The sequence below is a fragment of the Oncorhynchus clarkii genome, chromosome 9 (assembly GCF_045791955.1).
Source record: "Oncorhynchus clarkii lewisi isolate Uvic-CL-2024 chromosome 9, UVic_Ocla_1.0, whole genome shotgun sequence".
NCBI classification, from domain to species: Eukaryota; Metazoa; Chordata; class Actinopteri; order Salmoniformes; family Salmonidae; genus Oncorhynchus; species Oncorhynchus clarkii.
The window spans coordinates 53,363,006-53,379,670 of NC_092155.1; the positions used below are offsets into that span (position 1 = coordinate 53,363,006).

Here is a 16,665-nt window from a genome sequence, read left to right on the forward strand (position 1 = left end):
GCTTCATCACCCTGGTGATTTCAGACTAATGTATCCAAGGTGAGAGGAGGAGAGATACAGACTACCGAGGAGGGGGAGAGAAAAGTCTCTGAAAAGTCAGTAAGGACTTCAGTGGCACCGAGCAAAACCCACAGGACATGGCATGTTTAAATAATCCAAAACTTTTCTTTAATCACAGTTTAGAAAATTGGCTGGGACCTTCAGCAGGAGACAGCTGCTCTGCCCCATAGCCATTTAATGAGATTCGCCGAGAGTTTCCCTTAAAATATTTACGCCGTCCCACGGCACAACAATATTGTCCTAGAACGGCAAGATAAGAAGCCAAGGAGGTGTGTTGAAGTTCTCCTAATCAATTTGCTAATTACTGGAGTAGCTATAGGAAAGGAGGGAGAGAGAAGAGTCCCTTCTGGCAAGCTGTATTCTAATAAACGCAACATTTTTTATTTACTTGCTGAACCGAGAGGAAGTGGGATTACAACACGGGGCTGATTGAGACAGGCTCAGTTGTGGTTGAGGTCCAAGTCAAATCAGGCCTCCAAATAGAAAACTCTCCCAGGACCTGCATCTCTGCATCTATTTGGTAAGGTTGGGGGTTTGGAGAGGTTCAAAACAGGCTCTCCCTAGACAGAATTGTGTATTTTTATACATGAAGAAGCGGTTTAAGTACAGGAGTCACACACAGTAAATCAAGGCAAGTTGGAATCATAGTTTTAACATTTCTTTGTTAAATTGACTCTACAGGAGTTATCTTAGCCCCTCAACAGAGTGAATATTCCCTGGAGCTCGTGTTGATAATTGGAGGTCATTGGGACGGAGTACTTTTAACTCCATTAAGAGTAACCAGAGTCAGTATCCCCATACATGTGTTCAATTCACTGTGTAAATGTTTTTATTAACTCATTTAAAAAGAAAATCAGAGTTGATTCGACAGTGTTCATTTCCGCAATATGTAGTATGATCGCTGTATGTTGATATGTAAGTTAGAGTATATATCTGTCATTCTCATTGAAAGCAAGCCAGAGAAGTGGTAGATCCGTTCTGTGTGCTATTTGCATACTTCCCATTCTTAAAAGGGCAATCAGTGGTTAAAACAATTACAAACCGCCTCCCCGCTCCTGTTTCTCAAAATAGCTGAGTGATGGGGCTAGGTCGTCCGTCTCGAGTATACTGTACCTTCCAGTTTAGCAATCACTTTGACAGCATATTCTGGCAGATGTAAAGTTCCGATTGTTGGATGTCCATCAGGCTGGATATCATAAGATATTAGACATCATGATTACTGGTGTTAACCCTAACATTCAATTGGCTCAGGGCCTAACTCACTAGTGTTAAAAGGTAGTAAACTACTAAACTAGAGTGTACTCTGATGGAGTTGATTCTTAATTCAAAACAACAAAGAGAAGTGTAAAATGGCATGGGAGTTAATGAAATGGCAATTGGAGTTCAAATTAGTGAACTCCCTGAGAGTTGGATATTCACTCTATTTAGTTTTTAACTCAACAAAAAAAATATACACCTTGACCAGAGTCATTTTTCTTCAAAATGGGGGTGGGACAATATAAACCACAAAATAGAGTTGAATTTGACTCCATGGAAGTTAAATCAACTCTTGCAATTTTACTGTGCACGTTAATCACTAACAAACATGTTAACGACTAACTGAAAGATTCAAATGTAACTATTTTCAGATAGAAACATTTATTTCCTAAAATAATGGTAATACCATTATGACTGGCAAACACAAAGTAACACTTGTGTAGACCCCGAGAGAAAACATAGATGACACTAGGTTATTCATATAGGAACAACAGGTCTGCTTCCAACTATAGGTCCAGAGGCCAGGAGCGGTGCCACGCAATGCCACATGGTGCCAGCGTGCCAGACGTGGAGCTGTGTGTCTGATGCCACCCCCTAGTGCCCTCTGGCAGAGAGGTGACCTCGCCTTCTAACCCTAGGGGCCAAGGGCATCAATGCGCCTGTCACAGGAAACGGCCCCCATCTTCACTGGGGTTACGGCAAAACCTGCTGCCTTTCTTCAACTAGTCTCCCTCACCACCCTGGCTCTATGGCCACAGACCTACTGCCCTACTACCTTCCCAAAGGCCAAAGGTCAGCATCAAGTGAGCGTTTGAAGGATATTAACATACACTAATGAATTGCCACAGTAGTAGTACATAGCAGGGCATGCTGCTGTGAGTAGTCAGGCAAAAACGATTTGAAATGTAGCAGTATAGAGTTATTAAATATTACCAACGATTATCAATATTAACATCTAAATCAATATTGAAAAGTCTCAGTTGTAATGACTGGGGCTATACTTTTTGTTTGCCCTGTACCTGTGTAAACTAGTGAATTTGAATGTGTCATACCCCCTTTTTTCATTGCATACCTATTTTAGTTCAGACACATTTTTTATTTTGTTTCATATTCAATGTCTTATTGAGGAGACTAATGTCTCCTCACCAGGACATTGACAAGTGAGCTCCAGCTAGAGTGGGGGTCTCTGTATCTATTAGATGTGCTCGGGGTGCTTGTATTTGGGCCTGCTGCCCCTAGTGGAGGAACTATAATCTGGGCCTGTATTCATAGTGTCTGAGAGTAGGAGTGCAAAGCACGCATTTATGAAGCGTCTCAGAGTAGGAGTGCTGATCTAAGATCAGGTCCTTCTTGACTTATTCATTGTGATTTAAAGGATAAACTGATCCTAAATCAGCACTCTTACTCAGACTCTTTGTGAACAGGGGCCATGAACTAGAATTAGGTCACCCTGTCTATATACACTGAGTGTACAAAACATTAGGAACACCTGTTCTTTCCATGACATAGACTGACCAGGTGAATCCAGGTGAAAGCTATGATCCCTTATTGATGTTTAAACTTGTTAAATTCACTTCAATCAGTGTAGATGAAGGAGAAGAGACAGGTTAAAGAAGGATTTTAAGCCTTGAAACAATTGAGACATGGATTGAGTATGAGCGCCATTGAGATGGTGAATGGGCAAGACAAAAGATTAACCCCTGTAAATCTAAGTGTGGGGTGGGGGTGGTTCAAAACTGACAAATGTTATTGTTTTAAGACGGCCATACTCTGGATCATTAAGCTATTTGATTTGTAATTTTAGGACCCCTTTGGGTATACAGGTATATACAGTACAAGTAAAAAATGTGGACACACCAACTCATTCAAGGGTTTTTCTTGATTTTTACTATTTTATACATTGTAGAAAAATAGTGAAGACATCAACACTTTGAAATAGCACATATGGAATAATATAGTAACCAAAAAGTATAAACAAATCGAAATATATTTTATATTTGAGATTCTTCAAAGTAGCCATCCTTTGCCTTGATGACACCTTTGCACACTCTTGGCATTCTCTCAACCAGCTTTATGAGGTAGTCACCTGGAATGCGTTTCAATTAAGGTGTGCCTTGTTAAAAGTTCATTTGTGGAATTTCTTTCCTTCGACACCAACTTCAGATGAGTCTCCTGACACTTGGGTGTCGTGGGGTGGTCATAGAGTGGTCATTTTAGAGGTCAAACTGTTCGGACGCAACAGACGTTTTCGTGAGAAGACAGATTTTAGGGATGTCTCATGGTGCGACAAACACCAGCTCTGCCACCTTTCACCGCAGATGCAGAAGTTTGCCAGATGCAGTGGACAGAGACAAATCTAATGCAAAAAAAAACTGATATCTCTAGCTTAAATTAGGGTTGCAAAGGGTCGGAAACTGTCCGTAAAATTTCCATGGGAAGTTAAGTCCTGGAATTTTGGGAATTTTGCTTAAATTTTGCTTATGGGATACACATAAGGCAATTCTAGTTCTTGTGGCATATTTTGGTTAAACTTTCCCCAATTCAATGGAATTGCAACCCTCTGCATGAACAGTGGATTCTTTCATCACATGTGCAGTGCACTCTCTCATCACATGTACAGCTGATTCTCAAGATCTTACACACTAATGATATGCTATTGAGCCCACACTACTACACTGACTGAGCCAAGGACTACATGCTTTCTGGTAAGTTTTGATTACAATACTGGGTGGGGTGAATATATTTTATATGACATACATTATTTTTTTGTTAACTAGTAAATAGTACCCTACATCAAAGTGTGTTAAAATCAATTCTAACTAGTTTTTCTGCTAGTTAGTTTTTGCCTCCATGTGGGTTTTAGCTTGCTTGAGCCTGCTAACTGAGGAGTGTTAATTCACCTGTTTCCATACATGTTTCATTTTAAAACATGTATCTTACAAAGGATATGTTTAATCTAACTGCTTAACTATTTATCTGTACATGGAATTGTATTTTTTAACAAATTGTTTTTTAATCTTCACAGGAAAATGCCACGGGCACTATCTGAATCATATGTGAAGAATGCAAGAAAGATGCAGAATCATCTGGCCAAGTGCATAAAGTTCCCTCGGCGCTCACAACAAGCAACCTCTGACAAAAGTCCATCTACTTCCATTTGAGGTGCTATCGACACCTTATCGATAGCAACAGCTCATGGTCCTCCTGGAATAAGGTTTTTTGACTCAATGGAGGAACGTAGTCAGAGGAATGCTGATGAATGTCTTGCTCGAGCTGTGTATACAACTGGTGCACCTCTGATGCTCACAGGCAATGGAAGAGATTTCTGAATGTTCTTCACCCAGCATACACACCTCCAACCACACATGCTTTATCTACTCATTTGATGGATGTAGAGTAACAGATTTCAAGTGACGATGCTGGGTCAATTGTGCGCCGCCCTATGGGACTCCTGATCACCGCCGGATGAGACACCGCGTGGTCTCGAACCAGGGACGGTAGTTACGCCTGTTGCACTGAGATGCAGTGCCTTGACCGCTGCGCCACTCGGGAGCCCTGCTAATAGGTGACAAGTGCACCGGTTTGAGTGTGTCAAGAACTGCAACGCTGCTGGGTTTTTCACTCTCAACCGTTTCCCGTGTGTATCAGGGATGGTCCACCACCCAAAGGACATCCAGCCAACTTGACACAACTTTGGGAAGCATTGGAGTCAACATGGGCCAGCATCCCTGTGGAATGCTTTTGACACCTTGTAGAGTTGTCAATGTTACGCGCATGGGTTCGATTCTACACTACGATTCAGTAATTTAACCATTATCGCATCAATCTGGTTTCATTATTTTACCTTGGCTTAAAATGATACTTTGTTCAATCGACAAACATGCATGTTTGTCCAGTGGTTGTAATGTTGATTTCGCTGATTTTCCATTTCCCTCTCTTTATTTCATATTTTTTTTACACTAGTTCCCCTCGCTCCGGCAGTCTCTACGGTGTGTAGTTGAGCAGATGAATCCGAGCCCGAACAATCCCACTGAGTATTATGGCAAAAACAAAAACACATGAAAAAACCTGTTGATGTGACATTTTGTTCCCTCTCACCTCAACGCACGCCAGTCACAATGGACCACTGCCACTGTGTGGGGGTGCTGTGTTTCTAATCACCATGGTGATGTCTCTTTGCCTCCCAGGCTCCCTTGGGGTTGGGGGGTGGGCGGGGCAAGGGAGCCGGTTGTCAACCGAGCCCCAACCAACAACCAAAACTGAGGAGGGGGTGGGGGTGGGTAGCTATTGCCAGAGAGATACTCCTACAGGTATCTTAGTACTGATGTAACATCCTCAACACGTGTGCACACACACAGCAGCCATACCTGCCCAATCCCAGTCCTGCTCCGTGCTCTCTCCACATTCCCAGTCAAGACAATAACAGCACGTCAACGGCACAATGTTGATTGAGGGGAGTTAAACTTACAGTAGGGGGAAGTCTTTGAATTTCACTCCTAACCTTTAAAAGGGCAAAAAATAGAACAAAATGGTGCAGGTTCACGAGCAACTAGGCTGAGAACATCTGTGTGTGGGTAAATCATCTTTACGTGACAGAGAGACGCAGAGATGTCATTACTCTGGAACAAGACAAAAGGGCACCTCTCATTCTTATCCCATCGGATCATTTTTCATTCGCTTGTTTGATTGTTACCCTCCCTGCCTGTTCATTCTCAAACAGACCAACTAAACTCTCAACACTACTGCCTCACAGACATGTGACAGAAAGACAAAGCACTTCAACCAAACATGAACACTAACATTACATTACAATTTAGCTCTAAACTAATTCAAGGTCTAGAATAAGCAGTTCATGTGATATGATAATTCAAAAGTTTAGCTAGTTTGATATTGAAAGTTTTGCTCATATACCTGGTGCTTTCGTCCAGTGACTGCATACAATAAGGAGATTTATTAAGCTCAGCACTTCCAAAGCTTCAGTCGACTCAAGTAGTTGCTATAAGTTGGTGCTAAAAGAGAATTACGTGAACTGGGATGGTTATAACATGGTTTAACATAAGCCTGTCATGTTATGTCATCAGATGTCTGATTCATTTAACTGATGAATGACGAAACACAGATTACACAGTATGTTGTGCACGTGCACTGCCTTGAATTTGGGTGGAGGGAGGGGTGTATAAAACAATATCCGGAATTCAAGGCTGACCTTGTGTCTATACACTAAACAAATGCAGCAATTGGACACTCCAAGTGGTTGGCAATCCGTCTAATGAGTTAATTTGGCACCGATTTAGCCAACACATTTTACCACTCACCTTTTGGACCACACCCAACAGCTTGGCATAAGCATGTAGTTGCTGCCACTTCTTTAAAGCCCTATAAGAAGTCACATGGTTTGCTTCTTTTTTTTTCTTTAACGAGGCAATCTGGGATTGGTACATCCATTTAAACTTTTAAATTAATGACTATAGACATTGACTCTTGAAGAATAAAACGTATAAATGCTTCATGGGTTTTGTTCAACTGTCTTACCCCATCAGAACCCAAAATATAGGCTAAGCTTGTTTTAATCCATTGCTTGTAATCAACGTTATTGTGAACGTTATATAGTTATATATTTTTTTTATTTTATTGTTAAAACGATCATTTTGATCACATGGATGGTCCTTGCATCCATAGCGCTGACTATGAATTTGAAATTGGTTACATTGCTGCTTACCCCGAAATAATGGTGGGGGGGCCGCTTTGTTGTTGTTGTTTGAATCCCAGATTTCACCTTTAACATAACTCAAATGCCACATCATATGTAACATCTGGTATAGGAATAAGAATATAGATATTCACCTATTACAGAATAAAGTTACATTCAAAGTACATACACATATCCAACAGAAGTGACCTCAATATCTATATGATTAACGAGTAATGCAATTGATTGGTAGGGAAAACAGCCAAGACAAATCTTCTAAACCAATTGATTTAAATCTGATACGGGACTGTTTACTACATGGTTGCTAGGTAAGATCATCGACTGCCACCGCGTTAATCAGCTCCAGGTCATACATCAGTCGGAAAGGCAGGTGACATTATACGAATGCTTTATAAGTTGTTTGAACCTCACGTCTTATAAAAAGTTTATCATATGTTATGTCTATGTGTCATTAGTAGATGATTATAAGACATAAGGGCATAAATTATAAATGATGCAATGCATTATAACTGCATCATAACGCATTATACCGGCAGGTCTTATGATAAGTGTTACTCAAAGGCACAGGCTCGAAAGAAGGACCTTAATGACACCTTTCTCCTTGAGCGTCTATGCTTAACTCTCTTCCTCCTTTTTCCCCTCCCCTGTCCCAAAGCAGCCAGCTGGGAACAGTGTGCATGTGCTGACGTCCCCACTAACCTTGGCCAGTGTTAGGATTACCGTGCATTTACACTCAATGCTCCTTCTTTCCTTAAGACTTATTAAGAATGATAATGAGCTCGGAAAGGGGCAGCATGTCCCTTTCTCGGTCTTGTGAGCTCTCTTCCTCGTCGCTCTCTTTTTTTCTAACCTGCATCCTTCTACCCCTCTCTCTCTCTCTCTCTCTCTCTCACACACACCCCTGCATCCTCCATCTTTCTCTCTCTCTCTCTCCCTCTCTCCTCTGTATTGAAAGGGCCTAGAACAAATTACCAAAAAGGCCATTACCATCTATGAACTGAAGGATTTAATCGATAGTTATTTCATGCCTTCAAAATCAACCCTATATTACTGTTGTCTGTGTGATTTGTTTATTTTGCCCGGGAAAATTCCTTCACTCGAAGAGGGAAAGATTGCTCGGGATGCAATTCACCTTGAGCCTCTATTATAATGGATTTCTCTACTGGTTGATCAAGCATGCAAAAAGGACATTTCCCCAGCACTAAAATAAAAACAATAATGATGATTAAAAACACAAGCACTATTTGCACTTGTACTACTGTATGTGTCGAGGGCAGTAGATTTTACAAGTCGAGACCGAATGGACGTTGTTGTGTGGTGTGAATTTGGATACAAAATCATTACATGGGGCAATTGAGGGAGTTCAAGTGTGAGAAAACAATAGTATTAGCTCTTGAGGCCTGTCAAATTGCAGCCTGAGATTATTAACATTTGTTTTGACATCAAAGACCTGCAGGTCCAGAGCCAAGGTCAAACTGGAAAGGAACACACACCAGACCTGGATTCAAATACTATTTGAAATCATCTTAAATACTTGAGCTGAGCTTGACTGAGCTTGTCTGGCACAATGGAACCAATAGAGTAGTTGCAAAAGTGCAAACCCTGCCCATCTGGCACTGCAGGAATGCTAAAGCTAACATTGAAAGATTTAAAATAGCATTTGAACCACAGGTCTGACACACACAGGGTTCATTCTGCAAAACCTTGACAGATACTTACTTGAGAATACATTTTTTACATTTAAAACTCGGACAAAACAGAGGTGCTAGTTCTAGGTCCCAAGAAACAAAGAGATCTGCTGTTTGATGTGATGCCTCAAATAAAACTGTGAAGAACCTCAGCGTTACTCTGGACCCTGATCTCTCTTTTGACAAACATACCAAAAGTATACGAAGAGCAGCTTGTCTCCATATTTGTAACATTGCAAAAATCTGAAATGTTTTTCTGCAAAAGACAAAAACAAGATTAGTCTACTGCAATGCTCTACTCTCTGGCTACCCGGATAAAGCAGTAAATAAACTTCAGCTAGTGCTAAACACGGCTGCTAGAATCTTGACTAGAACCTCAAAATCCGATCATATTACTCCAGTGCTCGCCTCTTACTCCATTGCTACACAGGCTTCCTGTTAAGACTATAGCTGATTTCAAGGTTTTACTGCTAACCTACAAAGCATTACTTGGACTTGCTCCTACCCATCTCTCCGATTTGGTCCTACCTTACATACCAACACGTACGCTACGTTTACAAGATGCAGGCCTCCTTATTGTTCCTAGAATTTCTAAGCAAACAGCTGGAGGCAGGGCTTTCTCCAATCCATTTTCGTGAAATGGTCTGGAATGGTCTGCCAATCCATGTGAGAAACGCAGACTCAGTCTCTACCTTTAAGTCTTTACTGAAGACTCATCTCTTCAGTAGGTCCTATGACTGAGTATAGTCTGGCTCAGGGGTGTGAAGGTGAACTGCAAGGCACTGGAGTGACGGATCACCCTTGCATTCTCTGTCTGGCCGGCTCCCCTCTCTCCACTGGGATTCTCTGCCTCTGACCCTATTACGGAGGCTGAGTCACTGGCTTGCTAGTGCTCTCCCATGCCATCCCTAGGAGGGGTATATCACTTCGTGCCAGGATTTTTCACTATACTCGACTTGAGTGTGTTGAGTCACTGACGTGATTTTGCTGTCTGGTTTTGCACCTGCTCGGGCTTGTGCAGTAGGGGAGATTTTTGTGGCCTATACTCCGCCTTGTCTCAGGGTAGCAAGTTGGTGGTGTGTTGATATCCATTTGGTGGTGTGGGGGGCTGTGCTTTGGCAAAGTGGGTGGGTTTATATCCTGCCTGGTTGGCCCTGTCCGGGGCTATTGTTGGACGGGGCAACAGTGTCCCCCAACCCCCCATGTCTCAGTCTCCAGTATCTATGCTGCAATAGTCTATGTGCCGGGGGGGCTAGGGTCAGTTTGTTTTATCTGGTGTAATTCCTGTGTGAACTTAAGTTTGCTCCCTCTATTTCTCCAATCTCTCTCCTGCCCTCTCTCTCTCTCCCCTCCTGGAGGACCTGAGCCTTAGGTTAATGCCTCAGGACTACCTGGCCGGACAACTTCTGGCTGTACCCATCCCCAGTCCACCTGATCATGCTGCTGGTCCAGTTTCTGCTGGTCTTCCTGCGGCTATAGAACCCTGACCTGTTCACCGGATGTGCTACCTTGTTCCAGACCTGATGTTTTGACCCTCTCTCTCCTTCTACCGCACCTGCTGTCACGACCACGGAATGCTAGGCTATGAAAAGCCAACTGACATTTACTCCTGAGATGCTGACCTGTTGCACTCTCTATAACCACTGTGATTATTATTTGACCCTGCCGGTCATCAAGAAACTTTTGAACATCTTGAAGAACGATCTGGCCTTAATGACCATGTACTCTTATAATATCCATCGGGCATAGCCAGAAGAGGACTGGCCACCCCTCAGAGGCTCGTTCCTCTCTAGGTTTCTTCCTAGGTTTTTCCTAGCCACTGAGCTTCTACATCTGCATTGCTTGCTCTTTGCGGTTTTACGCTGGATTCTGTATAAGCACTTTGTGACATCTGCTGAGATAAAAAGGCCTTTATAAATACATTTGATTGATTGATTGATTGAATTAGACACCTGAATGTTTCTCTGACTGATAGGTCTACAGAATATGTATAGGTTGGAGGTATGACAATAGACAGACGACTACGCAAGAAGACTCAACCACCCTGTCGACCAAGGGCCACTGCATACAAGTCAATACTTCCTGTGTCGGCATGGTGCGATCCAATCAAGAGGCCTGATGTATTACACCCATACACCAACAATTGAAGTTACATTACTTAAAACGGTATGTATGTTACTGTACTGTTTTAGTCCTTCCTTCTGTTCACCTGTCTTTCCGTTCACTTTTTCACACAATCAACGAAAAAAGGGGGTAAATTTGGAGAAAGTAGAGGAAGAAGAAAAGTGTGTGTGTGTGTGTGTGTGTGTGTGTGTGTGTGTGTGTGTGTGTGTGTGTGTGTGTGTGTGTGTGTGTGTGTGTGTGTGTGTGTGTGTGTGTGTGTGTGTGTGTCTCTCTCTCTCTCTGGGGTCTCTCTGATGCTCCGGGGGTAAGTTTCTTCTAGGTAAAGATCTAGGATCAGCTTCCTCTCCCCATTAGTGAGGAAAATGCTAAACTGACCCAAGATCAGCATCTAGCCTAATTTCAACCCACTCTTCTCTCTAACTCCTGAACAACACTTTACTGCACTGCAACTTCTGTTGATCATGTGAAGCACACTAAGCCCGTACCACTCCACATCACAGAGTTTTGTCAACAATTACAGGTGCACCATCGAACCACTAAACAGCATAAACTTTCCTTTGGAGTTTCAAACTATGCCATTGTAAGAAGCTGACGTACCTTACCTTTTTATCTGGCGAGAGCTTACTGTTGTAATCATTTAAGACAAAACTTACTATATAATATTCCTCAACATGTGCTTAATAAACTGCTTCACTGAAATATGTTGGTAACAAGGATAGTGAAGTGTTTTCCCTAGCTTCATAACAAATTGGCCTACATCATAACAGCATCTAAACTCATCTGTTGAGTTAGTATGGGAGATAGTATGGGAAACCTATTGCATTTACAGTACTGGTCCATAGTGAAGTGTTTTCCCTAGCTTCATAACAAATTGGCCTACATCATAACAGCATCTAAACTCATCTGTTGAGTTAGTATGGGAGATAGTATGGGAAACCTATTGCATTTACAGTACTGGTCCATAGTGAAGCTTGATACGCACAATGAAACCATACCGATACACATACACATATGGCATGTGTATAAAACACACAGAATAAAATATAAAACCAACATCCCCAATGCTTGACGAGAAGGAAAAAAAGTTTCATGTTTACCTTGTGCGCTAATACCACTGGCATTTTTAATATGGGAGATGGCTTCCCTTGAATGATCTGTTTAACCAAAGACAGGGGAGAAGAAAAAAAAAAGGGTAATTAATTACTTATGGGAGCCTTGCACGCGAAAGACAATTAACCTGCCTGGTCGCCATGGATATGACATATTTGCCCTGAAAACAACACAATAATTAGCAAAGGAGAAAGATCCGGCGAGAATATGAGAACTCCTGGGTTTAAAGTACCAGTGATCTTTTCTCTAGTCTCTCTGTATGGGGATAATTTACACGTAACATACACACTGGCATATGCAAAGATATCATTGAAACAATGCTAGGAAAATGAGGTAAAGACTTAACGTAAATACAGTATTATCCACCATATTCCTTGGCTTATTGTACTGATCAGTTCATTGATATTTGAGCAAAAATCATACCATAAGTGATTCTGTATGGCTGAGTTGGTAGAGCATGGTGCTTGCAAAGCCAAGATTGTGGGTTCAATTCCCAGGACCACCCATACAAAAAATGTATGCACGTATCATTAAGTCACTTTGGATAAAAGTGTCTTCTAAATGGCAAACATTTTGAATGTAAAAGAAACCTACTAACTATAAGATGAGAAATCGTGTTTATTCTAGCCATACAAGTAATAACGAATCTCCTCTTCCAGGACTGAATACCACTATGTGGCTGATGTCTTATTTTATGTGCTATGAAGAGTGTAGATTGTGTGTGTGTGTGTGTGTGTGTGTGTGTGTGTGTGTGTGTGTGTGTGTGTGTGTGTGTGTGTGTGTGTGTGTGTGTGTGTGTGTGTGTGTGTGTGTGTGTGTGTGTGTGTGTGTGTCATGTGCCGCTTCAACAACTTAATAAGGCAAAGGGTGGGATATGTGTGCCTGTGAGTTGGCAATACGATGTGAGGCTTTGTTGGGTTTTTTGCCTACAAAGTCAAACAAAAAATGCAGACACATAATGGCAACATTGTAGGCTAATCATTATACAATGGGGTGGATAAGATAAGACAACCCTCATCAAATGCATGCTTAACTTTGGCATTTTGTTGCATTGCCATCGAATATGGAATGCTTTTCCATGCATTGTTGCTAGGCCTACTAGTTTGATAAATACAGTAGCCCTGGAGGTCCGCCCACCAGACAGCATATGAACGCGTCATAAGCCATGAAAAAAAATAGCAGGAAATTAGCTCTAAATAAGCAACATTTTCTCTCAAAGATATGGCAGAATGTTTAAAATAGCACGAGATTAGCTATAAAACTGCACATTCTTCCCTCTGCCCCATGGCAAAAAATGTTTTTATTAATATATTTTTTCTTGTGGGGGGGGGGGGGGGGGGGGTTTGCTCGACCGTGCGAGGACCCCTCGAACCTGCGCTATGCCACTGATGCTGTGTTATTTTCTTGTTGGTTGACCTATAATGAAAAAGAATGAAGAAGCCATCTCTGTTGTATATTTTGGCAGTGCGATAGAGATGGCGTAAATAAACAGTCACAAGAAAGTTGACTTGGCAATTGAATGGTGGACAACATTGTTATCTTTTAGTCTTTCCGAAAGTTTGGAATTTGACAGCGGTCTGTTTTAAAGTTTTGGAAAGCCCAGCTCGACACTGTCAAAAGCACAGCAGCCTACCTATGAGTCGCTCGTCTGCTCCTGTCCGCCAGCTCGCGCGCTGAGGTAGGGGCTACACTGTAGAAGCAAGCTGTTCACCGTTAAACCATTCGTCTGCTAAAGGTATCATTTTGAGAGTATTTTCATGCCGAATGGCAGGTAGTCTACAGGCGTCAAAGACAGCGACGCCGAAAATAGTAGGCTACTTTGATGTTGCTCAGCGTTTTAAGTGATATCTTTGGAAATGCAAAAATAGTGAGGTGAAAATGAAAACTCTTACCTGTAGGCTACTTCGCTGTCTTTCGGTGACTTTCCAATTCCAACTAAGGGGTATGTGTGTTTAGGGTGGACTGTGAGAGAGCATGCTTGATCAAAGTTGGCACCTTTTTTCAGTTTTTCTTGTTTTATTGTTGCATTTTCCAATTTCTTACATGGGGCGAGTTGCCCGGAAGATCTGCCCTGGAGACCGGCTCGAAGTGGGAAGAGGAGTCCTTAATTGAATTTCTCGGTAGCAATTGTCGGTTGGAAAAGCTGGAACGGAATCCTGATGTCATTCTCTATTTCAGCCTGACAGGCTTTAGAAATCATAGTTGTCGCTCTAGTGTAGTAAACTGTTCTTCAAGAAAAGGGCCACATTAAAACTTGAATGCTTAGTTGCTACATCCATTTCTGGACTTTTTATACATGTATAATATATATTAATTATTGAAGAATATTGGCCTAACTTATAATGTGACTTAAGGAAGTATTCACACTTTTTCCACATTTTGTTGTGTTACAGCCTGCATTTAAAATGTGAGATGTTGTGTCACTGATCTACACACAATATTCCATAATGTTAAAGTGGAATTTTGTTTGTAGAATTATTTAGTTTTATTATAAAAAAAATTGAAGCTGCCGCTTTGTTATGGCAAGCCTAAATAAGTTCAAGAGTAAAAATGTGCTTTTAAATAAATTGCATAATAAGTTGTATGTATGTGGTTAACATGATTGTGGAATGACTACCTCATCACTGTACATCACACATAAGGTAAGGTAAGGTCCCTCAATCGAGTAGTGGATTTCAAGAACAGATTCAACCACAGACCTTGGAGGTTTTTCAATGCATCGCAAAGAAGGGCACCGATTAGTAAATGTGTGGAAAAAAAGGTAGAAGCTGAATATCCCTTTGCGCATGGTGAAGTTATTAATTACACTTTGAATGGTGTATCAATACACCCAGTCACTACAAAGATAGAGGCGTCCTTCCTAACTCAGTTGGCGGAGAGGAAGGAAACTGCTCAGGGAATTCACCATGAGGCCAATGTTCATTTTAAAACAGTTACAGAGCTTAATGGTTGTGATATGATAAAAATGGCATTGTAGTTACTCCACAAAACAAACCTAAATGAGAGAGTGAAAATATTCCAAAGCATGCATCCTGTTTGCAACCAACACAACACATCATTGAGTACCACTTCATATTTTTAAGCATGGTGGTGGTAATTTTATGGGAAAGCAAGGACTAAGGATTTTTTTTCTTCTAAAAATAAACAAAATACAGCTATAAGCACAGGCAAAATCCTAGAGAAAAACCTGGTTCAGTCTGCTGTCCAACAGACAGTGGGAGACAAAATCAAATTTCAGCAGGAAAATAACCTAAAACCCAAATCTACCAAGACAACTTTGAATGTTCCTGAGTGGTCTAGTTACAGTTTTGACTTACAGTACCAGTCAAAAGTTTGGACACACCTACTCATTCAAGGCTTTTTCTTTATTTTTACTATTTCTACATTGTAGAATAATAGTGAAGACATCAAAAATATGAAATAACACATGTGGAATCATGAAGTAACCAAAAAAGTGTTAAACAAATAAAATTATACTTGAGATTTTTCGAAGTAGCCACACTCTTGCCATTCTCTCAACCAGCTTCATGAAGTACCTGGAATGCATTTCAATTAACAAGTGTGCATTGTTAAAAGTTAATTTGTGGAATTTCTTTCCTTAATGCATTTGAGACAATCAGTTGTGTTGTGACAAGGTAGGGGTGGTATACAGAAGCTAGCCCTATTTGGTAAAATACAAAGTCCATATTATGGCAAGAATAGCTCAAATAAGCAAAGAGAAACATCAGTCCATCATTACTTTAAGACAAGAAGCTCAGTCAATCCGAGAATATTTTAAGAACATTGAAAGTTTCTTCAAATGCAGTCGTTAAAACCATCAAGCGATATGATGAAACTGACTCTCATGAGGACTGCCACAGGAAAGGAAGACCCAGAGTTACTTGCAGAGGATACTTTTATTAGAGTTAACTGCACCTCAGATTGCATCCCAAATAAATGCTTCACAGAGTTCAAGTAACAGAACATCTCAACATCAACTGTTCATTGGAGACTGCGTGAATCATGCCTTCATGGTCGAATTTCTGCAAAGAAAGCACTATTAAAGGACACCAATAAGAAGAAGAGACTTGCATGGGCCAAGAAACACGAGCAGTATACATTAGACAGGTGGACATCTGTCCTTTGGTCTGCATCCAAATTTGAGATTTTTGGTTCCAACCGCCATGTCTTTGTGAGACTCAGAGTTGTTGAACGGATGATCTCCGCATGTGTGGTTCCCACCGTGAAGCATGGAGGAGGAGGTGTGATGGTGTGGGGGTGCTTTGCTGGTGACACTGTCTGTGATTTATTTAGAATTTAAGGCAAACCTTAACCAGCATGGCTACTACAGCATTCTGCAGCGATACGCCATCCCATCTAGTTTGCGCTTAGTGGGACTATCATTTGTTTTCAACAGGACAATTACCCAACACACCTTCAGGCTGTGTAAGGGCTATTTGACCAAGAAGGAGAGTGATGGAGTGCTGCATCAGATGACCTGGCCTCCACAATCACCCAACCTCAACCCAGTTGAGATGGTTTGGGATGAGTTGTACCGCAGGTGAAGGAAAAACATCCTACAAGTACTCAGCATATGTGGGAAATCCTTCAAGACTGTTGGAAAAGCATTCCAGGTGAAGCTGGTTGAGAGAATGCCAAGTGTGTGCAAATCTGTCATCAAGTAAAAGGGTGGCTACTTTGAAGAATCTCAAATATAAAATGTATTTTGATTTGTTT

The 16,665-nt window shown here is 41.4% G+C and overlaps 1 protein-coding gene across 1 annotated transcript in view; it reads right to left on the reverse strand.

The window, feature by feature from the left end:
* LOC139416532 (castor zinc finger 1) overlaps positions 1 to 14,038 on the reverse strand; it is a 256,197-nt gene extending 242,159 nt beyond the window's left edge. The window contains exons 1-2 of the mRNA XM_071165248.1: positions 13,842 to 14,038; positions 11,937 to 11,993 (exon numbers count right to left, since the gene is read on the reverse strand). The gene's annotated coding sequence lies outside the window, so the exon portion shown is untranslated. The remainder of the gene's footprint in view (positions 1 to 11,936; positions 11,994 to 13,841) is intronic.
* Between the last annotated feature and the right edge of the window lie 2,627 nt (positions 14,039 to 16,665).